Genomic DNA, 25,889 nt, shown 5'->3' on the forward strand with positions numbered 1-25,889 from the left:
CCTTCTTGAACATCTCTAAATTGCTAGCTTGCAAGTTCTAAAATGTTGCAACATTGCTAGCTTGCATGTTATAAAAGTGCTATCTTGTATGCTGTAAAACTTGCATATCTAAAACTTGATAGCTTGAATGTTCTAAGCATGATGTAACATTTGCTAAATTTTCTGGCTTCAAAACTGCATGATGATAAAACTTGATATTATGTTTTTCATGCAATGAGTTGAACCAATATCACAAACACTTGATTGTGATACTTCTCCTTTTTGTTGATGACGAAGGGGGAGAAGTATGTTGATGAAAGTATGTTGATGACATGACATGACATGTGATGCATAAGTTTATGCATATGTTCATGTTGACGTGTTGCAAGTATTCATGATGAATATTGCAATGACTTGAATTCAGTTTGAATTCAAGGTTCTATCAATATGGCATATTGATAGGGGGAGTTTGTTTAAACTCCGGGAGTTAAGTTTAACTCCGTCATCAAGTAGTTGTCATCATCAAAAAGGGGGAGATTGTTGAATCTCGTATTTTGATAATGAAACTACTTGATATATGTTTATGATTTAATATGCGTTTTGAGTGACGCAGGATGCTTTGATCAGGATGAGACAATTAAAGCAGGAAAATCATGTTGTGCCGGAGGAACATGTTAGAAGATTGGACGTCGGGCCGGTGGATCGGTCGACGTATCGACAGAAGGCTTCGGGCCGTAGACTCGGGCATCGGGCCAAGAAGAGCTGGTATTGTGCCAAGGATATCGGAGTTGCGGAGTCAACAGGCCGATTGGGCAATAGGCTACAGGAAAGGACGATGCGCCGAAGAATCGGACGAAGCGTCGAGGGACCAATGACATGCCGGACAACTTGGTTAATTGCTTAGGATTAATTGTCTCGATCGAAGTTTTGCTTTAATTGTGCAGGATTAACTATGATAACGATTAAGACATAAAGTGAAACAAAGTGTCGGAGTCAAGCGCGAAGGATTTGTTGCGAGTTCGAGAGTTCGACGGAAGTCCGAAGGTTCGTCGGGAATGCTACCGGAACTAGCCGAGAAAGATCGGAGCTTGCCGAAGAAGCTTGTTGGAACTCGCTAAGAACAAATCATGAAGTCTAGGAGCTTGCCGGGAGTCCGCAGAATGATTTCCGAGAGTTCATCGGAAGATCGCCGGAAGTTTGCCGGAAGCTCGCCAGAAGAAGTCTTGACTTACGGACTTTGTAATAGCTTAGAAAATGTCTTTAAAATCATAGTTAGCACATTAATTAGGGTTAGGATTAGGTGTTAAACCTATAACCCAAGTAGGGGCCAATTAGGCCCAAGTTCGGACTGGTTTGGGCCAAGTTTGGAGCCAAACCAAGTGAGCTGAAATAGTGAAAGAGGTGGCACCGCCAGGGTCAGAGGTGGCACCGCCCAGGAGAGGTTCTCCCAATGAAGCTGGGAGGTGCAACCGCCCCAGCCAGGAGGTGCAACCGCCCAGGCTCAGTCTCCGAGCGAGACTGGGCGGTGCAACCTCTTCTGTCAAGAGGTAGCACCGCTAGAGCTCAAGTTTCGAGCTCTGCCAGGCGGTGCAACCTCTCCAGTCAGGAGGTGCAACCGCCTGAGCTCGGTCTTCGAGCTCTGGCAGGGAGGTGCAACCGCCCCTGACAGAGGTGGCACCGCCCAGAGGCTCAGTCTTCGAGCTTTGCCAGGCGGTGCAACCTCTCTAGTCAGGAGGTGCAACCGCCTGATCCCGGAATTCCGGGATTTGATCGTTTTGAGCTCCAAATTTGAATTGGGTTGGGGCCTATAAATACCCCACCCATTCAGCACTGAGATAGCAAGAACTTACCCGAAATCTTGATCTTTTCAGTGGTTCTTAGAGCTCAAAACTGCTAGTTTTCCTCCTTCTGTTCTTCAAGTTTGAGTTGTAAAGAGAGGAGAGAAAACATCTGTAAGGGTTGTCTCCTAAGCCCGTCAAAAGGAGTGAATCTGTAAGAGGGTAGTTGGCCTTCGCCTATTGAAGGAAGGCCTCTAGTTGACATCGGTAACCTCATCGGTGGAGAAAGCCAAAAGTGGAGTAGGTCAAGACTGACCGAACCACTCTAAATCTCTGGTTTGCGTTTATTTTGAGCACTTTATCATTACTGCAAATCTCCTACATAGCTACTGCTCTCTGCGCTTTTACGAACGAGTTCTGTGCAGTTTACGTTCACGTCTTAATTCCATTTACAAACTGCAAACTGCTCTCTGCGCTTTTACGAACGAATTCTGTGCAGTTTACGTTTACGTCTTGATTCCATCTACAAACTGCAAACTATCTCTCTGCGCTTTTACGAATGAGTTCTGTGCAGTTTACGTTTACGTCTTGATTTCATTTACAACTGCAAACTCTCTTCTGCGCTTTTACGAACAAGGTTCTGTGCAGTTTACGTTTACGTCTTGATTTCATTTAGAACTGCAAACTGTCAACTGAGTTTAGACGTAAATATGCGTTTAGACGTAAATCTGCGTTTAGACGTAAAACTACGTTTAGACGTAAACTACGTTTAAACGTAAAACTGCGTTTTAGACGTAAACTGAGTTTGGACGTAAATTTGCGTTTAGACGTAAATCTGCGTTTAGACGTAAATCTGCGTTTAGACGTAAAACTGTGTTTAGACGCAAACTGCATTTAAACATAAATTGTGTTTAGACGTAAACTACATTTAGACGTAAACTGCACTTAATCATAAGTTATCTTAGAGTCGGCTTTTGCTTCAAAACTGATTTTTATCGAACGAACGCAGCTTTTGTTTTTAATCGCTAAAAGATTTCCGCTGCACTAATTCACCCCCCCCCCCCTCTTAGTGCTCTCGATCCTAATAGAAGGCACAAGTAGAGTGAAAGAGTAAAAAATCAATCTTTTGTTACAATCTTTTGAACTTTTCCGGATGAAACCGAGTGAGACTATTGGCGACATGTTTACCCGTTTCACGGATGTCGTCAACGGTCTAAAAGGACTCGGAAAAAGTTTTTCGGATTTTGAGCTCGTAAATAAGATTCTAAGATCCCTTCCTAAAAGTTGGGATCCTAAAGTCACTGCTATTCAAGAGGCGAAAGATCTAAACAACTTCCCTCTTGAAGAACTAATTGGGTCATTAATGACCTACGAGATGACTTGCAAAGCTCATGAAGAGCAAGAAGACATCCTTCCAAAGAACAGGAAGGATATGACACTTAAAACTTCAGAAGACCACTTGAGAGAAAACTCAAGTGATGAGGACTGTGACGATGACTTGGCACTTCTAACAAGAAAATTTAAAAAGTTCATTAAAAGAAACAAGTTTAAGAATGACACAAAAAACAAACTTGAACCCAAGAATGACCAAGTTATTTGCTATGAGTGCAAAAAGCCGGGACACTACAAGAGTGATTGTCCCCAAGTCAAAAAGAGAACATCAAAGAAGAAGGCGCTCAAAGCAACATGGGATGATTCGAGCGCGTCCGAAGAAGAGGAGTCCAACACCGAGCAAGTTGCTCATTACGCCTTAATGGCCATCGGAGAGGAGGTAACAAATTTAATAGATGCAGATTTATCTTTCGATGAATTATTAAATGCCTTCCATGACTTATTTGATGAATGCAAGATTATCAATAGAAAATACAAATTGCTTAAAAAGGAGCATGATAGTCTTACTTGTGATTTTGATAAGTTAAAAACTGAATATCATGATAGTTTAAATTCATGCATCAAATGCCATGATCTAGAAACTCTCCAAAAAGAAAACTTGCTACTTAAGGACACCTTGAAGCAATTCGAGGTTGGTAGCAAGTCATTGAACATGATCCTTGCAAACAAGGGTCACGTTCCCAAAAGAAGTGAAATTGGATTTGTGGGAAGTTCTCACCAAAATCCAACCACCTTCATAAAAGGCACCATCTTACATGTTCGACACCAAAACAAATGTAACTTTTGTTGCAAACTTGGACACAAAACGCATTATTGTCCATTCAAGAAGATGAGTCCGAATAAATTAATTTGGGTCCCTAAAGGAACCATGATAAATTCTATGCAACATGATAGACAATGTAGATCTATTTGTGAGGCACCCAAAAGCAAATGGGTACCTAAAAATCATCCTTTCTTGTAGAAACCCATACCATCGCAAGTTAGGAGCAAGAAATGGTACCTTGATAGTGGATGCTTAAGGCATATGACCGGAGATCCATCTCAATTCTCTAAGCTCACTAGCATAGACGAAGGCTATGTCACATTCGGAGACAACAACAAGGGTAAAATCATTGGCAAAGGAACCATAGGTAACAAATCCAACTTCTTTATTGAAGATGTTTTGTTAGTTGATGGTTTAAAACATAACCTCTTGAGCATTAGTCAATTATGTGATAAAGGATACATTGTTAGATTCGAATCTAATGCTTGCATCATTGAAAAACCACACAAAAACATGTCTATGATTGCATTAAAACAAAATAACGTATACACTATTGACATCAATGATTTGTGTAATGAAATGTGTTTTTCGGTTTTGAATGAGGATGCTTGGCTATGACATAGAAGATTAGGTCATGCTAGCATGAAACTAATCACTCAAATATCATCTAAAGATCTTGTAAGAGGAATTCCTCATATCAAGTTCATCAAAGATAATGTATGTGATGCTTGCCAATTAGGTAAACAAATTAAGGGTAGTTTCAAATCTAAGAATCAAATAAGCACCTCTAGGCCCTTACAATTGATCCATATGGACTTGTTCGGACCAATCTCTACATCAAGCCTAGGAGGTAGCAAATACGCCTTCGTCATTGTTGATGACTATAGTAGATACACATGGACTTACTTCTTGAAACAGAAAAATGAATGCTTTAGATCTTTTACCAAGTTTTGTAAACTTGTTCAAAACGAGAAGGGTTCTATGATTTCGTCAATTAGAAGTGATCATGGTGGAGAATTTCAAAACCATGATTTCCAAGAATTCTGTGAACTTAATGGATACAACCATAATTTCTCTACTCCAAGAAATCCTTAACAAAATGGAGTAGTAGAAAGAAAAAATCAAAATTTATAAGAAATGGCAAGAACCATGTTGAATGAACATAGCCTACCCAAATATTTTTGGGCCGAAGCCGTAAACACTGCATGCTATATTTTGAATAGAGTTCTAGTTAGACCCTTACTCACCAAAACTCCTTATGAGTTATGGAACAACAAAAAACCCAATGTTTCATATTTTAAAGTCTTTGGGTGTAAGTGCTTTATCTTGAATGAAAAAGATAACTTAGGAAAATTTGATGCTAAATCCGATGAAGGAATCTTTCTTGGTTATTCTTCGGTTTCTAAAGTTTTTCGTATCTTCAATAAAAGAACATTAATTATTGAAGAATCCATTCATGTTGTTTTCAATGAGATTTTCGAAATCAGGAAAAACGATTTTGATGATGATGTTAATTTTGATTCCTTGAATTTAAATGAAACCCCGTCTCCAACTAGCAACTTGAATACATCCACTTCCGAAACATCCTTACCCAAGGAGTGGAAGTATGTAGATGCTCATCCTAAGGAGCTAATCTTAGGAGACACATCAAAGGGGGTTCAAACACGATCCTCTCTTAAAAATTTTTGTGCCAATACCGCTTTTCTCTCCCAAATTGAACTCAAATGCGTTGACGAAGCCATGAAAGATAATTCATAGATTATCGCAATGCAAGATGAATTAAATCAATTTGAGAGAAATGAGGTGTGGAAGCTTGTTCCTAGGCCAAATGACCATTTAGTTATTGGTACTAAATGGGTCTTCAGAAACAAGCAAGATGAAAATGGTATCGTGGTTAGAAACAAGGCTAGATTAGTGGCCAAAGGTTTCAACTAAGAAGAAGGTATCGATTACGAAGAAACCTTCGCTCCTGTGGCTCGATTGGAAGCCATAAGGATGCTCCTTGCCTACGCTAGTAGTAATAATTTTAAGCTGTTTCAAATGGATGTTAAAAGCGCTTTTCTAAATGGCTTTATCTCCGAAGAAGTTTATGTTGAACAACCTCCTGGATTTGAAAATAATAGCCTCCCTAATCATGTGTTTAGATTAACTAAAGCTCTCTATGGTTTAAAACAAGCCCCAAGGGCTTGGTACGAGAGACTTAGTTCTTTTCTTATCGAAAATAATTTCACAAAAGGCAAGGTTGATACTACATTGTTCATCAAGAATTTTGAAAATAATTTTCTCATTGTTCAGATTTATGTTGATGATATTATCTTTGGCTCTACGAATGAATTTCTTTGTGAATCTTTTGCTAAAACTATGAGTCTTGAATTTGAAATGAGCTTAATGGGAGAATTAACATTCTTCTTAGGCTTGCAAATCAAACAACTAAGCAATGACATCTTTATTAGTCAAACTAAATATGCTATGAATTTATTAAAAAAGTTTAATATGAACAACTCAAAGGCTATTAACACTCCTATGAGTACCTCCACTAAGTTAGAAATTGATGAAAGTGGAGAAAGCTTCGATCAAAAAACTTATAGGGGTATGATAGGAAGTTTACTTTACCTCACTGCAACCATACCAGACATCATGTTCAGTGTAGGACTTTGTGCTAGATTTCAATCAAACCCTAAGATATCTCATCTCAAAGCAGTTAAAAGAATACTTAGATATCTTAATGGTACCACAAATCTAGGATTATGGTACCCAAAATCAAAGAATTTTGAGTTAATTGCTTATACTGATGCGGACTTTGCTGGCTGTAAACTAGATAGAAAAAACACATCAGGATCATGTCAATTTTTAGGACATGCCTTTGTTTCCTGGTCATCTAAGAAACAAAACTTGGTTGCACTATCAACAACCGAAGCTGAATATATTGCAGCAAGTGCATGCTGTGCACAAGTTGTATGGATGAAAAACACCTTAGAAGATTACAAAGTTAATCTTAAAAATATTCCCATTAAATGTGATAACACAAGTGCAATATGCTTGACTAAAAATCCTATACAACACTCAAGAACAAAACACATTGTTATTAGACATCACTTTATACGAGATCATGTTACTAATCATGACGTAACCATAGAGTTCATTGATACTAAACATCAATTAGCTGACATTTTTACAAAACCTCTAAGTGAAGAACAATTTGATTTTATAAGAAGAGAATTAGGAATGTTGATGTGTCCGAATAGATAAACTAGTCAAAATTATTTTTCGGACTTTATTGAATGATCAAATCACTTGATTGCCATGTGTTGAAATGTTTTGATTTTTGAAAAACTGTAGCATAATCTTGCCCGAATGCATGAAAGAATTCATCTTATTTTCAGATTCGCTTAACAGTTGGAATAACAAAAATCAAATACACTCTTATGAAAAATATTTTGAAATGGATTTGATAAAATGACTTTCCTCCTTCATGCACAAAGGATTATAACAAAAAAGAAGAAGAAGTATTCAAATCATTATACGTATCATGCCTTCCTTTATATGCTTGATAACTTGCTTATATTGTTCTTCTAGTATCACATCCACCATGCTTTTTGTTGATGACAAAGAGGGAGAAATATATGAATTGATGCTATGATTATGCCATGCCTACATCATCAAGAGATATATGAACAGATGCCATATATAGAAATGCAACACTTGCTAAAATATTTAAAATGTGTACATCATGTAATGATATCAAAATCTTACTTCACAGCTTTACATGTTGATATCTTACAATATGATGAATTGCTTCAATTACCATCATTCAAAATTGTTATGTAAGAATGAATGTCAAGCCTTGACATCATCTTTAGAGATGTCACTTGAATTCTTAGGTCTTGAATTCAAGAATGACTTATCTCAAGTATGGCATGTAGACAGGGGGAGTTAAGGTTAATTCCATTATCAATTGATTGTCATCATCAAAAAGGGGGAGATTGTTGAATCTCGGATTTTGATGATGAAGTCAATTATCATTTGTTGTCTAACCTATATGTTGAGATAAGTGTGCAGGATTAACTACGATGAAAAGTAAGACATGCCGTAGGAGTTGCGCCGGAGTCATGACAATGATCACGTTGGGAGTTCGAGAGCTCGACGGAAGTTCGGACAGTCGTCGAAGGTTCTGTGGGAACAAATCCGAGAAGTCCATAAGCTTGCCAAAGAAGCTCGTCGGAACTCGCCAAGTGTATCGTCGCAAGTCCAGGAGTTTGCCGGAAGTCCGCAGGAGAATCACCGAGGGTTCATCGGATGATCGACGGAAGTTCGTCGGAAACTCGCCGGAAGAAGCGATTGACGCACCGGAGCAAGTTGCAGAAATTGTCTTAGGATTTATCGTAGTTAGCACAATGATTAAGTTGGAAATGGGAGGTGATCCCATTAGCTTAATATTGGGGCAATTGGGCCCCTAAAATACCCAAATTGGGCCGAATGGATCTACCCATTCGGATCCTGATTGTTGTGGGAGGTGCAACCGCCCAAGCCAGGAGGTAGCACCGCCTGGGCTAAGTCTCCCAGGGAGACTGGGCGGTGCAACCGCCCCAGCCAGGAGGTGGCACCGCCTAGGCTCAGTCTCCAAGCGAGACTGGGCGGTGCAACCTCTCCTGACAGGAGGTAGCACCGCCTGAGCTCGGTCTTCGAGCTCTGGCAGGCGGTGCAACCGCCCTAGTCAGGAGGTGCAACCGCCTGAGCTCGGTCTTCGAGCTCTGGCAGAGAGGTGCAACCGCCCCTGATAGAGGTGGCACCGCCTAGAGGCTCATTCTTCGAGCTCTGCCAGGCGGTGCAACCGCCCCAGTCAGGAGGTGCAACCGCCTGATCCCGAAATTTCGAGAATTGACAGTTTTGAGCTCCAAATTTGAACTGGGTTGGGGCCTATAAATACCCCACCCATTCAGCACTGAAAGGTAGAAAACTTACACTCGAAATCTTGATATCTTTCTGTGATTCTTAGAGCTCAAAATTATTGTAAAGGCCAAAAGTTCTCCTCCCTCTGTTCTTCAAAGTTTTGAGTTGTAAAGAGAGGAGAGAAAATTTCTGTAAGGATTGTTTCCTAAGCCCGTCAAAAGGAGTGAAACTGTAAAAGGGTGGTTGGCCTTCGCCTATTGAAGGAAGGCCTCTAGTTGACGTCAGTGACCTCGTCGGTGGAGGAAGCCAAAAGTGGAGTAGGTCAAGATTGACCGAACCACTCTAAATCTCAGTTTGCATTTACTTTGAGCATTTTATCTTTACTGCAAACCTCCTAAATAGCTACTGCCTTCTGCGCTTTTACGAACGAGTTTCTAAGTTCAAAGCTTTTCGAATCTGCGTTTAGACGTAAATCGACTTTTTCGTACGATCATTACATTTCAGTTTACGTTTACATTTTGATTTCAATCATAACTGCAAACTGCCTTCTGCGCATTTATAAAACATATCTCAAAGTTCAGTATCTTCAAAATTGACATTTAGACGTAAACCGGTTTTATCGTACGAACGTCGCATTTCAGTTTGCGCTTGCATTCTGATTTTCATCATAAACTGCAAACTGCCTTTGTAGATTTACTTTAACGTCATCTCGCTTAATCTTAAGTTAAAGTAATCTTAGAATCGGCTTTTACATCGAAATCGTTTTTATCAAATGAACGCAGCTTTCGGTTTTAATCGCTGAAATATTTCCGCTGCACTAATTCACCCCCCCCCCCCCCCCCCCTCTCTTAGTGCTATTGATCCTAACATATAGGAATCTCAATATTTCAATTTCGTAAGTATAGAGATCTCAATGTAACTTTTGAAAGTGTAGGGACCGAGAGGCTAAATATAATTAATTACAAGGGGTAATTTATAATTAATCCTATACCAAAGCAAAACTATATAAAGAGACATAACCAAATGTGGATATATGATTATCTAAATCACTACCCAGATTAGAATCATTCAATTTAGAAATAATATTCTTTTTATATAATAATCTCAAATCAAGTATAAAATTCACATAAGATTTTCTTTGTTGCATCAAAATGTGGCTTCCTCAAAGATTGTAAAAAACGACTTATATAACCAACTGACAATATAATATCTGATCTTATAATTGTTAAGTAGATGAGACTACCAATAAGTGCACAAAAGGATCGAGGATAAGAAAAAATCTTATTATTGTTACAACTCAGTTTTGTATTTGTGGAGTATAAACATTCTTACTTTTGTTAATTCTAAACTTTTTAATATTTCTTTTACATATATTGTTTTAGAGATAAATATACCTTCATTTGTATTCATCACCTGGAGACCAAGAAAAATATTATGCTCTTCTAAAACTTTGGTTTCAAACCGAAGAGAAAGGTTGAAGCCTTGAAATCTCTGCTTCATTATTACCAGTAATTATCATATTATCCACATACAGATGACTAATAACATATAGGTTTTCTTGCCTTTTGAAAAATAAATTAGGATATGAATGAAAAGAAAAATGGCCACACAAATATAAGTATTAAATAATTTTTACTAGGAGCTTATTTTAACTCATAAAAATCTTCTAGAGCTTGCAAACATAACTTGATTTAAAAATAGAAATATACTTTTGTGGTTGCTTCATATAAATATCATTATCAATTTCACCATATAGAAGACATTTTTCATATTAAGTTTTCAAAGCTTCTAACCAAGATTAACTGCTAGAGCAATCACCACTCGAACAAATTTTATCTTGACTATAGGACTAAAGGTTTCCTTATAATCTTCTTCATATTTTTTAAAAAACTCTATTGCAATAAAGTCTTTACTTATATCGATCTATACATTATCTGATTTATGTTTCACCTTGTAAACCCATTTGCAATTAATTATATCGACATTTGTAAGCTTTGGCAATACAAATATTCTTATTGTTCATTCTAAACTTTTCAATATTTTTTTACATATCTTGTTTCAAAGATAAATATAGCTTCATTAGTATTCATCACCTCCAAACAAAAAAAATATATTAAGTTCTTTTAAAACTTTTATTTCAAACTGAAGAGAAAGATTAAAGCCTTGAAATCTCCACTTCATTATTACTAGCAATTATCATATATCCACATATAAATGAATAATAATATAGGCTTATTTGCTTTTTGACAAATAAATTAGGATTTGAATGATAAGAAAAATGACCACACAAATATAAGTTTTAAATAATTTTTTCATACTAAGCTATGGGAGCTTATTTTAATTCATAAAAGATCTTTTAGAGCTTACAAATATAACTTGGTTTAGAAATAGAAATATACCATGGTGATTGCTCCATATAAATATCCAACCTACGGTGCAACTCCGAAGGAGAACTGATCGCCCCGAGATGCCACTCTCGAGGCCCCCTCTTCCACCCTTAAATGCTTCTCGCACTGAAATCTTTCTCCAGATATGAGAGAAGAGACTCATGTGAGAACCTAACCCAGTAAAAACTGCTCACAAGGATCAGTCTAAATATTGCAGATTTCACGGAGACTACGGTTATGACACGGAAGAGTGTCGCGACCTCCGGAACCAGATTGAAGAGCTAATCCAGAGAGGACACCACGGGCGCTACCTTAGAAAATCGAGAGAGGCATCTCCGTGACCTTCCTGATCGAGAAGTAGATCGATGTCATTATCGGTAGGCCGGCCTCCGAAGGCAGCAGTGCCACAGCACGAAAGGCCTATGCACGTAGCACGGTGGAAAAATGACCGAGATCGGAGCCCGGGCCCCATATCACCTTCGGAGCAAAAGAGGCTGAGTTCTCGAACCACAATGACGCCCTAGTGGTCTTGGTCCGTATCGCGAACGCACGGGTAAAGAGAGTAATGGTCGACACTAGAAGCTTCGCCGATGTGCTATACTTCGAAGCTTTCAAAAGGCTCAGTCTCGCGGAAGGAGATCTCTCTCCACTAGCATCATTGCTCATGGGATTTACGGGGGATTCCATCTCCCCACTCGGGACTACCTTGCTTCGTGTTACCATCAAGGAGGAACCGAGGACCAAGACAATAATGACCATCTTCGTAATGGTTGATTTGCCTTCTGCCTACAACGTTATCCTCGGCCGACCAACTCTCAACAGGCTGAAGGCGGTCATCTCCACCTACCACTGTGCCCTAAAGTTTCCAACCTCCTCGGGGGTCGAGGTTGTCTGAAGTGACCTGAAAGAATCCCGACAATGTTATTTGACAGCGGTTATTATGCCGAAAAGGCTACGACCTACCTAGTCTCCCTCGAACCCCCACATTGACTTCAAAGCACCAACACATCCAGAGCCAATGGAGCAACTTATCGAGGTACCCCTAAGAGAAGACCAACCTGACAAGGTCGTTCAAGTCGGGACAACATTGCCAAAAGCAGACCAGATACAACTTGTCAATTTCTTGAAGGAAAATGTCGACGTATTCGTGTGGTGCTTGGAAGATATGCCCAGAGTCGACTCGACAATCATGCAGCACCACCTTAATATCCACCCCAAGGCCCATCCTATAAGCAAAGGCCCAGAAAATTCACTTCGGACCTGCGAAAGGTGATCGACGACGAAGTGGACCGCCTCTTAAGTGCAGGGTTCATATCCGAGGTGAGGTATCCTTGGTGGTTGTCAAATGTAGTTCTCGTTTAGAAACCAAATGGAAGCTGGAGGATGTGTGTCGACTATACCGATCTCAGCCGAGTATGCCCCAAGGATAGCTACCCACTCCCAAGGATAGACCAACTAGTCGATGCCACCACGAGACACGAACTCCTTACGTTCATGGATGCATTCTCTGGCTACAATCAAATTCAAATGACACCACAAGACCGAGAGCACACTACCTTCATTACTGATAGAGGGGTATATTGTTACAAAGTAATGCCCTTCAGCCTGAAGAACGTTGGAGCGAAATACCAGAGAATGGTCAACAAGATATTCAAGTAGCAACTCGGGAGAAATATGGAGGTCTATGTCGATGACATGATTGTCAAATGTAGATCGGCGAGCACACATCTAACCGACCTGGCCAAAACCTTCCAAACCCTCAAGGAATTCAACATGCGCCTTAACCCTTCAAAGTGAACCTTCGAGATTAGGTCTGGCAAGTTCCTCGGATTCATCATCCACCAAAGGGGAATATACGCCAACCCAGAAAAAATCCAGGCCATAATGGAGATGTAGCCCTCGCGATTGGCCAAGGAAGTACAATAGCTCACCGGAAGGCTAGCAGCACTCAACCGATTCATGTCACGCTCCGGAGACAAATGCCTCCCCTTCTTCCAAGCCCTACGCCATGCGAACGGGTTTTCATGGACCCCTAAGTGCGTGCTGGCCCTTGAGAATCTGAAGGCGCACCTCAGACGGCTATCGCACCTTGCCTTGCCCACACCGGGCGAGACCCTTGGCCTATACTTGGCAGCCTCAGAGCAAGCCATTAGCTCGGTGCTGGTACGGGAAGGCCCGGAGGCACAGCAAGCCATCTACTATGTCAGTCACGTCCTTGTCGAGCCCGAGGAGCAATATTCTCCGATCGAGAAGTTGGCATTGGCATTGATAAAAATAGCCCGGAAGCTATGACCATACTTCTAAGCTCATACAATAAAGGTGATATCCGACTAGTCGCTCCGGCAAATCCTCTCCAAATTCAACGCATCGGGTCGAATGCTCAGGTAGTCAGTTGAGCTTGGAGAATTCGACATCCCATACGTACCTAGAGCCGCCATAAAAGTACAAGTATTGGCCAAATTCATTTTCGAGCTAACCCTCGATGAGCGCCTTGTTCGATAGGAACTCGTCGAGCGCACTTGGTCCCTATACATAGACGGGTTTGATGGGGATATAAAGAGGAATAACCTTTGTATATGAACAAATACTAGAAGACCATAATACGCAGCGGAATTAAATAGAAACACAATCAAACAGAACACCAAGATATACGTGGAAAACCCCTTCAATGTGAAGGGTAAAAACCATGGGACAAACTAGAGATAATCCACTATGAGAATAATGAATATACAAATCTCAATCTCTTGCCCTAAACCCTAGCAACAACCACAAGAGAATAACTGGGATACAAGGATCACGTCACTGCCCACAATATCTAAAACCTCCCTAAGTAATCACAGCAAGAGTCTACTGTAGATTTGATCTAACCTAAGATGAGAACACTGCTAGATGATTGAGAATAGTCTCTCTGCGTTGTCCTTGTCTTCTTCCATTTCTTTCTCTTCCTTTCTGCCTTGTTCTCCTCCTTCTCTTTGGAATCCCGTGGCCTTAAAGATCTGCCTTGTTGCTACCTTTTTATAGCCTTTTTCTACTTCTAAAATGCAGTCACCATACCCCCTTAATCTTAATTAGGGTTAGGTTAAGAGGGGGTGTGGGCTGTAGGCTGCCCTAGCCCACATGGGCTGAATATGAGCTATCAGCCCAACAACCTCCCCCTTCAGCCCATAAGGGAGGCTGTCCCATGACTCCTCAATGTGAAGCCATGCCGACCAGTTGTCGGCATATCTCCTGTCTTTCTTTTGGTAAGGTCTTCGTCAACATGTCTACTCCGTTGTCATCTGTATGAATTTTCTGAAGTTGCAACTGCTTCTCTTCAAATACATTTCGAATCCAGTGATATCTGACATCTATATGCTTTGATTTGGAATGAAACATTGGGTTCTTACACAAATGGATGACACTCTGGCTGTCACAATGCACCACATAATTTTCTTGTTTCAGCCCCAATTCTTGTAAGAATTCTTTCATCCATAACATTTCTTTGCATACCTCTGTAACAGCAATATATTCTGCTTCTGTGGTAGAGAGAGCAATACACCTTTGCAACCTGGATTGCCATGACACAGCTCCCCCTGCAAAAGTAAGTACATAACCTGAAGTAGACTTTCTCGTATCTATATCTCTTGTCATATCTGCATCTGTGTAACCTGTCAACACATGTGGTCCACCTCCAAAGCTTAAACAAACCTTAGAGCTCCCTCTGAGATATCTAAAAATCCACTTCACTACTGCCCAGTGCTCTTTGCCTGGATTTGTAAGAAATCTACTAGTAACACCCACTGCATATGCGATGTCCGGCCTCGTACATACCATTGCATACATTAAACTTCCAACTACTGAAGCATAAGGAACCTTTTGCATTTTCTCCTTCTTCTCATCACTTGACGGACTCTGTTCTGAGCACAACTTGAAGTGACCTGCAAGAGGAGAACCAACTGGTTTTGCGTTGCTCATACTGAATCTTTCCAATACCTTCTCGATGTATTTCTCCTGTGACAACCAAATCTTCTTGTTTTTCCTGTCACGGGAAATCTGCATGCCTAGTATTTGCTTTGCTGGCCCCATGTCCTTCATTGCAAAAGACTCACTCAGTTCCTTCTTCAACCTGTCAATTTTAGACATATCTTTCCCAAGAATAAACATGTCATCAACATAAAGTAAGAGAATAATAAAATCCTCACCAAACCATTTGATGTACACACAATGATATGAAGCCGTTCTTTTGTATCCATTTTCTATCATAAATGAATCAAACTTTCTGTACCACTGTCTTGGAGCTTGCTTTAGCCCATACAAGCTCTTCTTCAACTTGCAGACAAAATTATCTTTACCTTTGACTTTGAAGCCTTCTGGTTGCTCCATATAAATTTCCTCCTCCAAATCACCATGAAGGAAAGCTGTCTTCACATCTAACTGCTCAACCTCCAAGTCCTGGCTAGCAGCAATACCAAGAGCAATACGAATAGAAGACATTTTAACAACAGGAGAGAAAATCTCTTCAAAGTCAATACCTTTCTTTTGACCAAAGCCTTTCACAACCAATCTAGCTTTGTACTTTGGTTGAGAACAATATTCTTGAGTCTTCAACCTAAAAACCCACTTGTTCTTCAAGGCCTTTATTCCATTTGGTAGCAGCACCAAATTATAAGTGTGATTCTTCTGAAGAGCATCCATCTCTACCTGCATAGCAACTAATTACTTCTCTTTCTGCTCACTTTCAACTGCTTCCTGATAACTCTCTGGTTCACCTGCATCAGTAAGCATCATATACTCATCTGTAGAGTATCTTCTGGAAGGTTGACGTTGTCTAGAAGATCTTCTCAATTGAGGTTCTGTTGGAACTTGCTCTCCTACTTCTTCTTGCTCAACATGTCCTGCAGGTAGATCAACATCAGGCTCTACACTATCTTCCTGCACATCTCCCCCATCACCATGATATACTGGATGAATAACTGGGTCACAATCTGCTAATCCTTCTGCAGAAGTCTTGGCCTATGTCTTCTTCTTCAAATCTTCAAAGGTTTGATCCCCAAAGAAGACTACATCTCTGCTTCTGAATACCTTCTGCTTTTCTGGATCCCAAAGCCTGTAACCAAAATGATCATGTGAGTAACTAAGAAAAATACATTCTTTAGACTTACCATCCAGCTTGGACCTCTCATTGTTTGGATTATGTGCAAATGTGCGACAACCAAATACTCTCAAATGCTTATAGGAAACATCTTTCTCTGACCATACATCCTCTGCAACATCACCATCTAGGGCTGTACATGGTGATAAGTTGATCACATCAACTGCAGTCCTCAAAGCCTCATCCCAAAACCTTTTGGGCAGCTTGGCTTGTGAAAGCATACATCTAATTTTTTCCATGATGGTGCGGTTCATCCTCTCTGTAATTGCGTTATGCTGAGGTGTACCATGAACTGTCATCTCATGTTGGATCTCATGTGACCTGCAATAGTCATTAAACAATCCTGTATACTCACCACCATTATCTGATCTATGCATTTCAATTTTCTTTCTGTCTCCCTTTCAACCCTAGTATGAAACTCTTTGAAGACATTAATAACTTGATCTTTGGTCTTCAAAGCATAAGCCCAAACTTTCCTGAAAAAATCATCTATAAAAGTGACAAAATAAAGTGCACCACTTATACCAAGAACATCAACAGATCCACCAAGAGTTTTTGTCCTCAAAGGACCACATACATCTGTATAAACACGGTCTAAGACATGCATTTTTCTAGACAAAGCAGCACTAGCAAATGAAACTCTATGTTGTTTACCAGCCAAACAATCAATACAAGGGTTCAGATGTATACCTCTGAGATCTGGCAATACCTCTCTCTTGGAAAGAGCTTGCAACCCCTTCTCGCTCATGTGTCCCAATCGCCTATGCCACAACTCCATACTGAAGTCTTTCTCTGTAGCATTTAACTGCTCACCATAAGCTTTAGCCTGCAACCTGTACAAAGTATGACATTTCTTTCCACTAGCTATAACAAGAGAACCCTTACTGAGCTTCCATTGCCCTCTATCAAATCTTCTTTCATAGTCTTCATCATCTAGTCTTCCAACTGAAATTAAATTCAGCCTCAAGTCAATCACATGCCTCACATCTTTAAGCACCAACTTGCAGCCAAGGTTGGTCTTTAAATGTATATCACCCATGCCAATGATGTCTGCTGTGCCATAGTTGCCCATCTTGACAACACCAAAGTTTCCAGACCTGTATGTAGCAAAAAACTCCCTCCGTGGTGTAGCATGATAAGAAGCACCTGTGTCAATCACCCACTCAAGATCCTGACACATACAAGAAAAAATATCATCAGAAGGAGACAAAATCAAATAATCACCACCCTGCACTATAGTTGTAGTATTATCCTTTGACTCTGTAGACTCCACTTCTTTTTCCTTTTTCTTGTTCTTCTTAGGTTACTTACATTGGTTCTTGTAATGTCCTTTCTCACCACAGTTATAGCAAACAATATCTTTTCTTGATCTTGACTTGCTCCTACCCATATGTGAACTGCTTATAGACTTTGACCTTCCTCTGTTCTCTAAGATAAGTGCCTGTGAATCATTCTGAGATGTTGCTGAACTATTTCTTCTCAACTCCTCATTCAATAAACTGCTTGTTACTTGACTCATAATGATAATACCATCTGGCGCAGAATTACTAAGGGAAACCACCAGTGTCTCCCAACTTTCTGGTAATGAACTGAGAAGTAACAAAGCCTGCAACTCATTATCAAGAGACATTTTCATAGAGGATAACTGGTTAGTAATACTCTGCATTTCATTCAAATGCTCAGCAATAGAAGCGCCCTCTCTATATTTTAGGTTCACAAGTTTTCTGATAAAAAAAGCTTTGTTGCCAGTTGTTTTTCTTTCACAAAGACTTTCCAATTTTTTCCAAAGAGAATATGCAGAAATTTTAGTAGAAACATGGTGAAAGACACTATCATCAAGCCACTGTCTAATAAACCCAATTGTTTTTCGATCTAACCTCTTCCACTCATCATCTGTCATAGTTGTAGGTTTTGCACTATTCCCCTGCAAAGGTCCATACAAATCTTTGCAATACAAGAGATCTTCCATTCTTAGTTTCCATATTATCTAATTATTTCCATTCAAACTAATCATGCGAGAAATATTACTGGCCTCCATGTTCAAATATAAAAATTAAATCACCATAACCCCACTCTGATACCAGTTGATGGGGATATAAAAAGGAATAATCTTTATATATAAACAAATACTAGAAGACCATAATACGCAGTAGAATTAAATAGAAACACAATCAAACAGAACACCAAGATATACGTGGAAAACCCCTTCAATGTGAAGGGTAAAAACCACGGGGCAAACTAGAGATAATCCACTATGAGAATAATGAATATACAAATCTCAATCTCTTGTCCTAAACCCTAGCAACAACCACAAGAGAATAACTGGGATACAAGGATCATGTCACTGCCCACAATATCTAAAACCTCCCCAAGTAATCATAGCAAGAGTCTACTGTAGATTTGATCTAACCTAAGATGAGAACACTGCTAGATGATTGAGAACAGTCTCTCTGCGTTGTCCTTGTCTTCTTCCCTTTCTTTCTCTTCCTTTTTTGCCTTGTTCTCCTCCTTCTCTTTGGAATCCCGTGGCCTTAAAGATCTGCCTCATTGCTGCCTTTTTATAGCCTTTTTCTGCTTCTAAAACGCAGCCACCACACCCCCTTAATCTTAATTAGGGTTAGGTTAAAAGGGGGTGTGGGCTGCCCTAGCCCACATGGGCTGAATATGGGCTATCAGCCCAATAGGGTCCACAGCCTCAGGAGGAGCAGGGGCGGGGCTCATTCTAAAATGCCCGTAGGACAAAACATACAAACAACTAGAGTTTAAGGCCACCAACAATGAAGCCGAATACGAGGCACTACTCTCGGGACTATGACTCGACCTGAAAATGCACATCCAAAACCTAAAGGCCTTCAGCAATTCACAACTGGTAGTAGGCCACATTAATGGCAGCTACGAAGCCTGAGACCTGACCATGGCATTATACTTGGCCGAAGCAAAATGACTTGAGGGTCGTTTCGATCGCCTCTCAGTTGAAAGAATACCACGTGCCTAGAATATACAGGCCAACGCCCTAGCCCGACTAGCCTCCTCCCATAGCTCGAGGGAACTCCTGCCAAGAACTGAAGTCCTCTCGGCCCCGACGATCTCGACCGAGACTGTCACTATAATTGAAGTCGCCCCAAACTAGATGGACAAGATCCTCCGTTATAAAAGGGAAGGAGCGCAACTTGATGATCGAGCCACCGCTTGTCGACTCCAATGCACCCAAGCATGGTACTATGAAGTCAATGGAAAGCTATACCGAAGAGCCTTCTCTCAACGCCTCTTACACTGCTTGGTGTCGCCCAAGACTGAAATGGCCCTCGCTCAGGTCCATGAAGGCATCTACGGGGAACATGTCGGCGGCAGAGCCTTAGCCTTCAAAGTCCTCAAGTAGGGGTTTTACTGGCCGACCCTATGTCGAGACACACAGTCATATGTGCAACGATGCCAGCAATGCAAGAAGCATGCCCGAATACAACACTATCCCACAGTTCCTCTCACCCCGATGGACGTTGCCTGGCCTCTTACCTAATGGGGCTCAACCTCCTCGGGCCTTTTCCCCCCACATCTGGACAAAGGAGATTCCTCATAGTTGGGGTAGATTACTTCACAAAGTGGATCGAAGCTAAGCCACTAACATCCATCACTGAAAAGTAGGTGGAGGGATTTATTTGAAGGAACATCATTACCCGGTTTGGGATCCCGAGAGCCATCGTGATCGACAATGGAGCCTAGTTCAGCAATGCCAAATTCAAAGCTTACTGCCAGTCCTACGGGATATAGTTGAAGTTCAGCTCGGTTGCATACCCCCAAACTAACGGCCAGGCCGAAGCCACAAATCATGCTATCCTGGAGGGTTTGAAAAAAAGGATAACTGGGGCTTATGGGGCATGGGTCGATGAGCTCCTGAGCATTCTATGGGCATCCCAGACCACACCCAAAATAGCCATGAGAGAATTCCCATTCAGCTTAGCACACGGAACTGAGGCAGTCCTGCCCTGCCGCTCGAAATGGTGTTCCCCTCCCTACTCATCGAGAACTTTGAAGAAAACACCTCGAAGGAAGGCCTCCAGGAAAATCTCGACCTACTCGAAGAAAGAAGGGCTGAGGCACACCTCCGCAACTTGGCATACAAAAAGGTCATGGCCCGACTCTACAACCGCAAAGTCTGACCCCGATAAATAAAAGCCATAGATATCGTTTTACGGAAGGCTGAAGTGAGTGACCTGACCCGAGCTAGAGGGAAATTGGACCCAAACAAGGAAGAACCCTAGGGACTTCTTGTATTCAGAGATAGCCTCTTTCACCCTTTTAGGCACCAACCGGTGCTCCTCAGCCAAAGCCTCTTCCGCCACCCGGGACGCAGACCACGTAGCTTTAGCGTTCTGTGAAAGGGTCAATAGCTCATCATCCAAAGCCCGAACCTGCCCCCAAATTTCCTTCAATTGACGTTGGGAGTCGGCCAGCTCGGCCTTCAATCGTTTGACCTCGACTTCCAAGTCCGTGGCACACTGCTCGACCGCCGCCATGGTCGCTAGACTAGGCCCACCTTTTAGCTCCTTGTTCTCTTGGCAAAGGCCCGAGTTCATCTCGCCCATGCGTTCGATCACCCTACCGGCATTATAAACGCGGTCGATCAAGGCCATGGTGTAATGTTGACCCTACGTAGGATTGACATCAGCACTAGCTTCCAAATAGTAAAAAAAAAAAAACAACACCAAACTCACCCAAACGAGGGACTTGGTCGCCCAATCCATCAGCACCATAGAGGGTGAATAGTATCACTACTTCACCAACGTCGGATGTAGCACCCCCCGCGAGAACTCTTGGGTCGCTGACCCATCAGACTAGATCCTACTCTCAGCTTTGAGAGTTGGCCATCTGGTGTTGTAGGGAGACCCTGGCTCCTCCTCCATAAGGTCGGCCATACTAAGGGCCTGAAAAGGTTCCCCTTCAGAGCAAGCCCTGATGTGACACAATTCCCGCATCAACTTCGGGCAAGCTGTAGATCTCTTAGAAGGGCCTTCACCAGGAGAGCCGGCACACCCCCTCTCCCGCACACACGTCGAACCCTCGCCTTGGAGGCCACCACCCAACTCACCCAACCCCAGGGTCGCCACTTCGTGGTTCGCCATGCCTTCCGACACCTTCCGGATGCTGACCTTGGCCTTCTCTTTGGTCAACCCGCCTCCGGCTCCCTAGGCGACTTCGACCCATGCGTCGGTGTGCCCTTTCTCGAAGGATCCCCGGGGCCGGATCCTTCGTGCTCCTAGGTCGGTTGCACCACATCTAAAGGGCAAGGCATCCCCTTCAGAATTTGGAGGTTCACCATTTTTGTGAAACAAAGGTTCGATTAGTAAGACATAAAAAAAAGGGGGGGGGGGAGAGGGAGGAAGAGCACTCCGAGCACAAATCTGATCGTACCCCTAGTGGTTGGGCTTAGCCCCGCTTCAACCAGCCACTCCTCGATCATTCCCCTAATGGCCCGAGAAGAGGATAGGATCTCTCTCAATCGCTCCACGTGCTCAGTCTCTTCATCTGAAAGAAATGGGGGAATGTTGTTAATAGCTCGAGAGGTCCACCCAATGCAAAACCCCCATCCTCGATTACAACTCACGAAGAGATGACGGGTCTTCCACCCCTTGTTGTTGGAGGGTGCCCCGCTAATCTTAAATCCACTTCAGGTGGTCAAGTAATACCCGCCTCGCCCCTTGCACAAGCGAAAGCAAACTAAGAAAAGGGTTTGGGTCGATTCGATCCCTGCCCTCTGACACTCCTTGAGGAAAACCACTAGATAACGCTAGGAGTTCGGTGCCATATAGGATGGTGAGATCCCACACCAATGGAGGCATTCTTCGATAATAGGGTGCAGCAGGAAGCGTAGCCTTGCCTCTAGAGCATCCGTGGTCAGCCCAAACCTGTTGGGAAATGGATCATAAGGACACTAAGCAGGACGTAGAGCATGAAGTCTATAATTCTTTAGGATACTATAACAAGCCCGAATCGGACCTAAAAGGTTCTCGGTCACCATTGAGTCGACATCATGCCACAACCTCATCACTTGAAGGGCTGCAAAGGCCTTTAAATCCGCTAGGGGCGAGTCACCCGACGAAGAACTGATAACCTCTACCCTAGAACTACCGGAACCCGAGTTGTTGATCTCAGAAACTGACTGACCCGAAGAGGGGGAAGATGAGGAAGACGAAGACATCCCGACCTCAAAATAACGAGAAGCTATCCGAGGCGTGAGCAGAGAAAACGATGACTAAACAATGCCACTGCATTCCATAATCAGGGGCTTATAAAGAAGAAACACGTTGCCCCAAGCTGACGTTTAGACTCCCCAAGGCAAGAAGTAATGTCAGCATCTAATCTGGCATAACTTCCCAGATCCCCCAAATTCATCGAATTCTCACCAAAAATCCATAAACCACCAAAAATTCTTGCCATAAATTTCCACCAAAAACATGTAATGAAGTGTGAATGAGTCACACAACTCGGCCAATAGTCGTATGAGCAGCGTCTCGTCCAATCAGTCCATCCAGTGCTCGAGTCGAGTAGCTCGGCCAGCAGAATTAGTCTTTGCCCAAGTCACGCAACTCGACCAACAATCGTATGAGCAGCATCTCATCCAATCAGTCCATCCAGTGCCCGAGTCAAGTAGCTCGACTAGATGAATCAGTCTTTGCCCAAGTCATGCAACTCGGCCAACAGTTGTATGAGCAGCGTGTCGTCCAATAAGTCCATCCAGTGCCCAAGTCGAGTAGCATGGCTAGAAGGATCAGTCTTTGCCCGAGTCACGCAACTCGGCCAACAGTCGTATGAGCAGCGTCTCATCCAATCAATCCATCCAGTGCCCAAGTCGAGTAGCTCAGCTAGTAGGGTCAGTCTTTGCCCGAGTCACACAACTCGGCTAATAGTCATAAGAGTAGCATCTCGTCCAATCAGTCCATCCAATGCCCAAGTCGAGTAGCTCAACCAGTAGGATCAGTCTTTGCCCGAGTCATGCAACTCGGCCAATAGTCGTACAAGCAGCATCTTGTCCAATCAGTCTATCCAGTGCCCGAGTCAAGTAGCTCGGCCAGTAGGGTCAGTCTTTACCCGAGTCACGCAACTTGGCCAATAATAGTAAGAGCAGCGTCTCATCCAATCAGTCCATCCAGTGCCTGAATCAAGTAGCTCGGCCAGCAGGATCAATCTTTGCTCGAGTCATGCAACTCGGCCAACAGTTGTACGAGCAGCATCTCATCCAATCAGTCCATCCAGCGCCCGAGTCGAGTATCTCGGCCAAAAGGATCAGTCTTTGCCCGAGTCATGCAACTTGGCCAACAGTCATACAAGCAATGTCTCATCCAATCAGTCTTTGCCCGAGTCACCTAACTCGACCGGTAGCCGCACGAGTAGCATCTCATCAAATCAACTCTTCTAACGCTCGGGTTAGATAGCTCGGCCAACAGAATCAACCTTTACCCAAGTCATGCAATTGGGCCAAAGGACTCACAAGCAACGCCTTGTCAAGTTGCCACTTGACTACCATTTTACCAACCTAGTCGTGCCCTTAGCTCCTCACAAGGACCCAGAGACACGACCTGATGGGGGGGGAGAAGTGATAGGGCACATTATGGATCATCCTACGGGGAACTGACCCCCACCACATTAGCCCGAGCACAAGACCTCGGGAGGGAGATACAACTACGATAGATGTGCCGTCGATAATCCGGGATGCAGCGGTCATCTCCCCGCACCGCTCACCGGAGTCGGCCGTATGACCGACCGTCGGGAGTCACAATAAAAACCCCTCGCTAGCATCTAACGAGGGGCATAAGAACATTAGCAGACCACTGACTCAGGCTTCAGAGGGCCTCAAGTTGGGATAATCCCCATCCCGACCTAGGCCTATGTGTAGGAATCCAAGTGCAGTGACGGCGAACGAGTTCGGGGGAGAAGCTCATCACCACCAAGTCTAATATCGACCCAACCGATCAAGATCTTCACCCTCAGGATGATCCTGGACGTTGTCAGTCGGACCAAGCTGTGTCAGCCACACAGTCACAACTTGAGGTTCGCGAAACAATAGGATTCCTTTCCCTTTGAGATATTCTCAAAACTATCAATTTTGATTGTTCTACAAGATCATTAGTAGTGATATCAATATTACGTGGGAGTTCATTAATATTATTTTATTATTCAACTTTATCAAATCATTTAATGATTTGAGTAACAATAATCATTTGAATAATAAAGGAGGATCAACCTATATCTCCTCACTAAATTTTGACACTTTCACTTCTACTGATTCGCTATTTTTTAGAAATAATATATTATTAAATTCAACTATCATCATACTATAATTAGGATAATAAAATATGTACCACTTTGGATTTTTCTAGATAAATAATAAAATATTTAAAAATAGTTATTGAATCTAATTTCTTTTTATGTAAATTGAAGACTCTAGAGGACAATTCTAAATATGTAAATATCTTAAGTTATGTTTCCTATCAGTTTATAACTAAAAAAAAGTTGTTGGAATTAACTTATTCAAAATATACATAATTATCCTTAAAGCTTCTCATTATATTAATTCAGGTATAGAATAATAATCCATCGTACTCTTAACCATATCCATAAGAGTATGATTTTACCTTTCAATAATCCTATTATGTTGTGGCATATCTAGTAAATCATATTGAACATAAATATTATATTTTTTTTAGGAATCTAGCAAAAGAACTAGAATTATGATTGGGTTCATCATAACTATTACAAAATTTATCACCCTTGTTAGATATTATAATTTTGACTTTTCTATTTAATTATCTCTCAACTTCATTTATGTACACTTAGAGGTGTCAACAACTTGAGACCTTACATAAATTAGATATATATAGTCATATCTCAATAGGTTCTCTATAAAAGTGATAAAATATCACTCTTTATGAAAATAGAAATATGGAGTAACCCACAAATGTAAGCATATTAATCTTAAGAAGTTTATGAAACTATATTTTATCTCAATATTTGATTACAATATTATTGTAAATTCAAGATTTACATTAATTCTATATAGACTATTATACATAATTCAATGATTTTTTTTTATTTAATTATATTAAGTTTACGACTATCAAGAGAGAAATAATATCCTAACAATTCTAGATAAAAAAATCTAAATTTTTAGAATTATAAGAATATAATATGTATTCTCAAGATCTATCAATTGAATCATCTCTAAGCATAAGCGATAAGTACTAACTAGTATTACTTTGCTTTAAGATAATTCCTTATAATGATAAATATTTCATTCTTTTTTAGTTTTCATATTAAAATGAATCTTTATTATTGATAATATATATTGAAGCATCAGAATTAATCCATCAAGTATTAGAAAAAGATTTCTATAATATTTGATTTGAAACATATAAAGTTAGACTTATAATTTTCCTTTTAAACTAAACCTTACAATTCTTCTTCACATGATCTTCCTTACTACAAAAGTAGCATTTCACTGTGAGGACTTATAAACTCAAATGATTTACACTTTAACTTTCTTTCATTGTTACCCACTCTTTAAGCAATATCCC

The sequence above is a fragment of the Musa acuminata genome, chromosome BXJ1-6, assembly GCF_036884655.1.
Source record: "Musa acuminata AAA Group cultivar baxijiao chromosome BXJ1-6, Cavendish_Baxijiao_AAA, whole genome shotgun sequence".
Classification (NCBI taxonomy): Eukaryota; Viridiplantae; Streptophyta; class Magnoliopsida; order Zingiberales; family Musaceae; genus Musa; species Musa acuminata.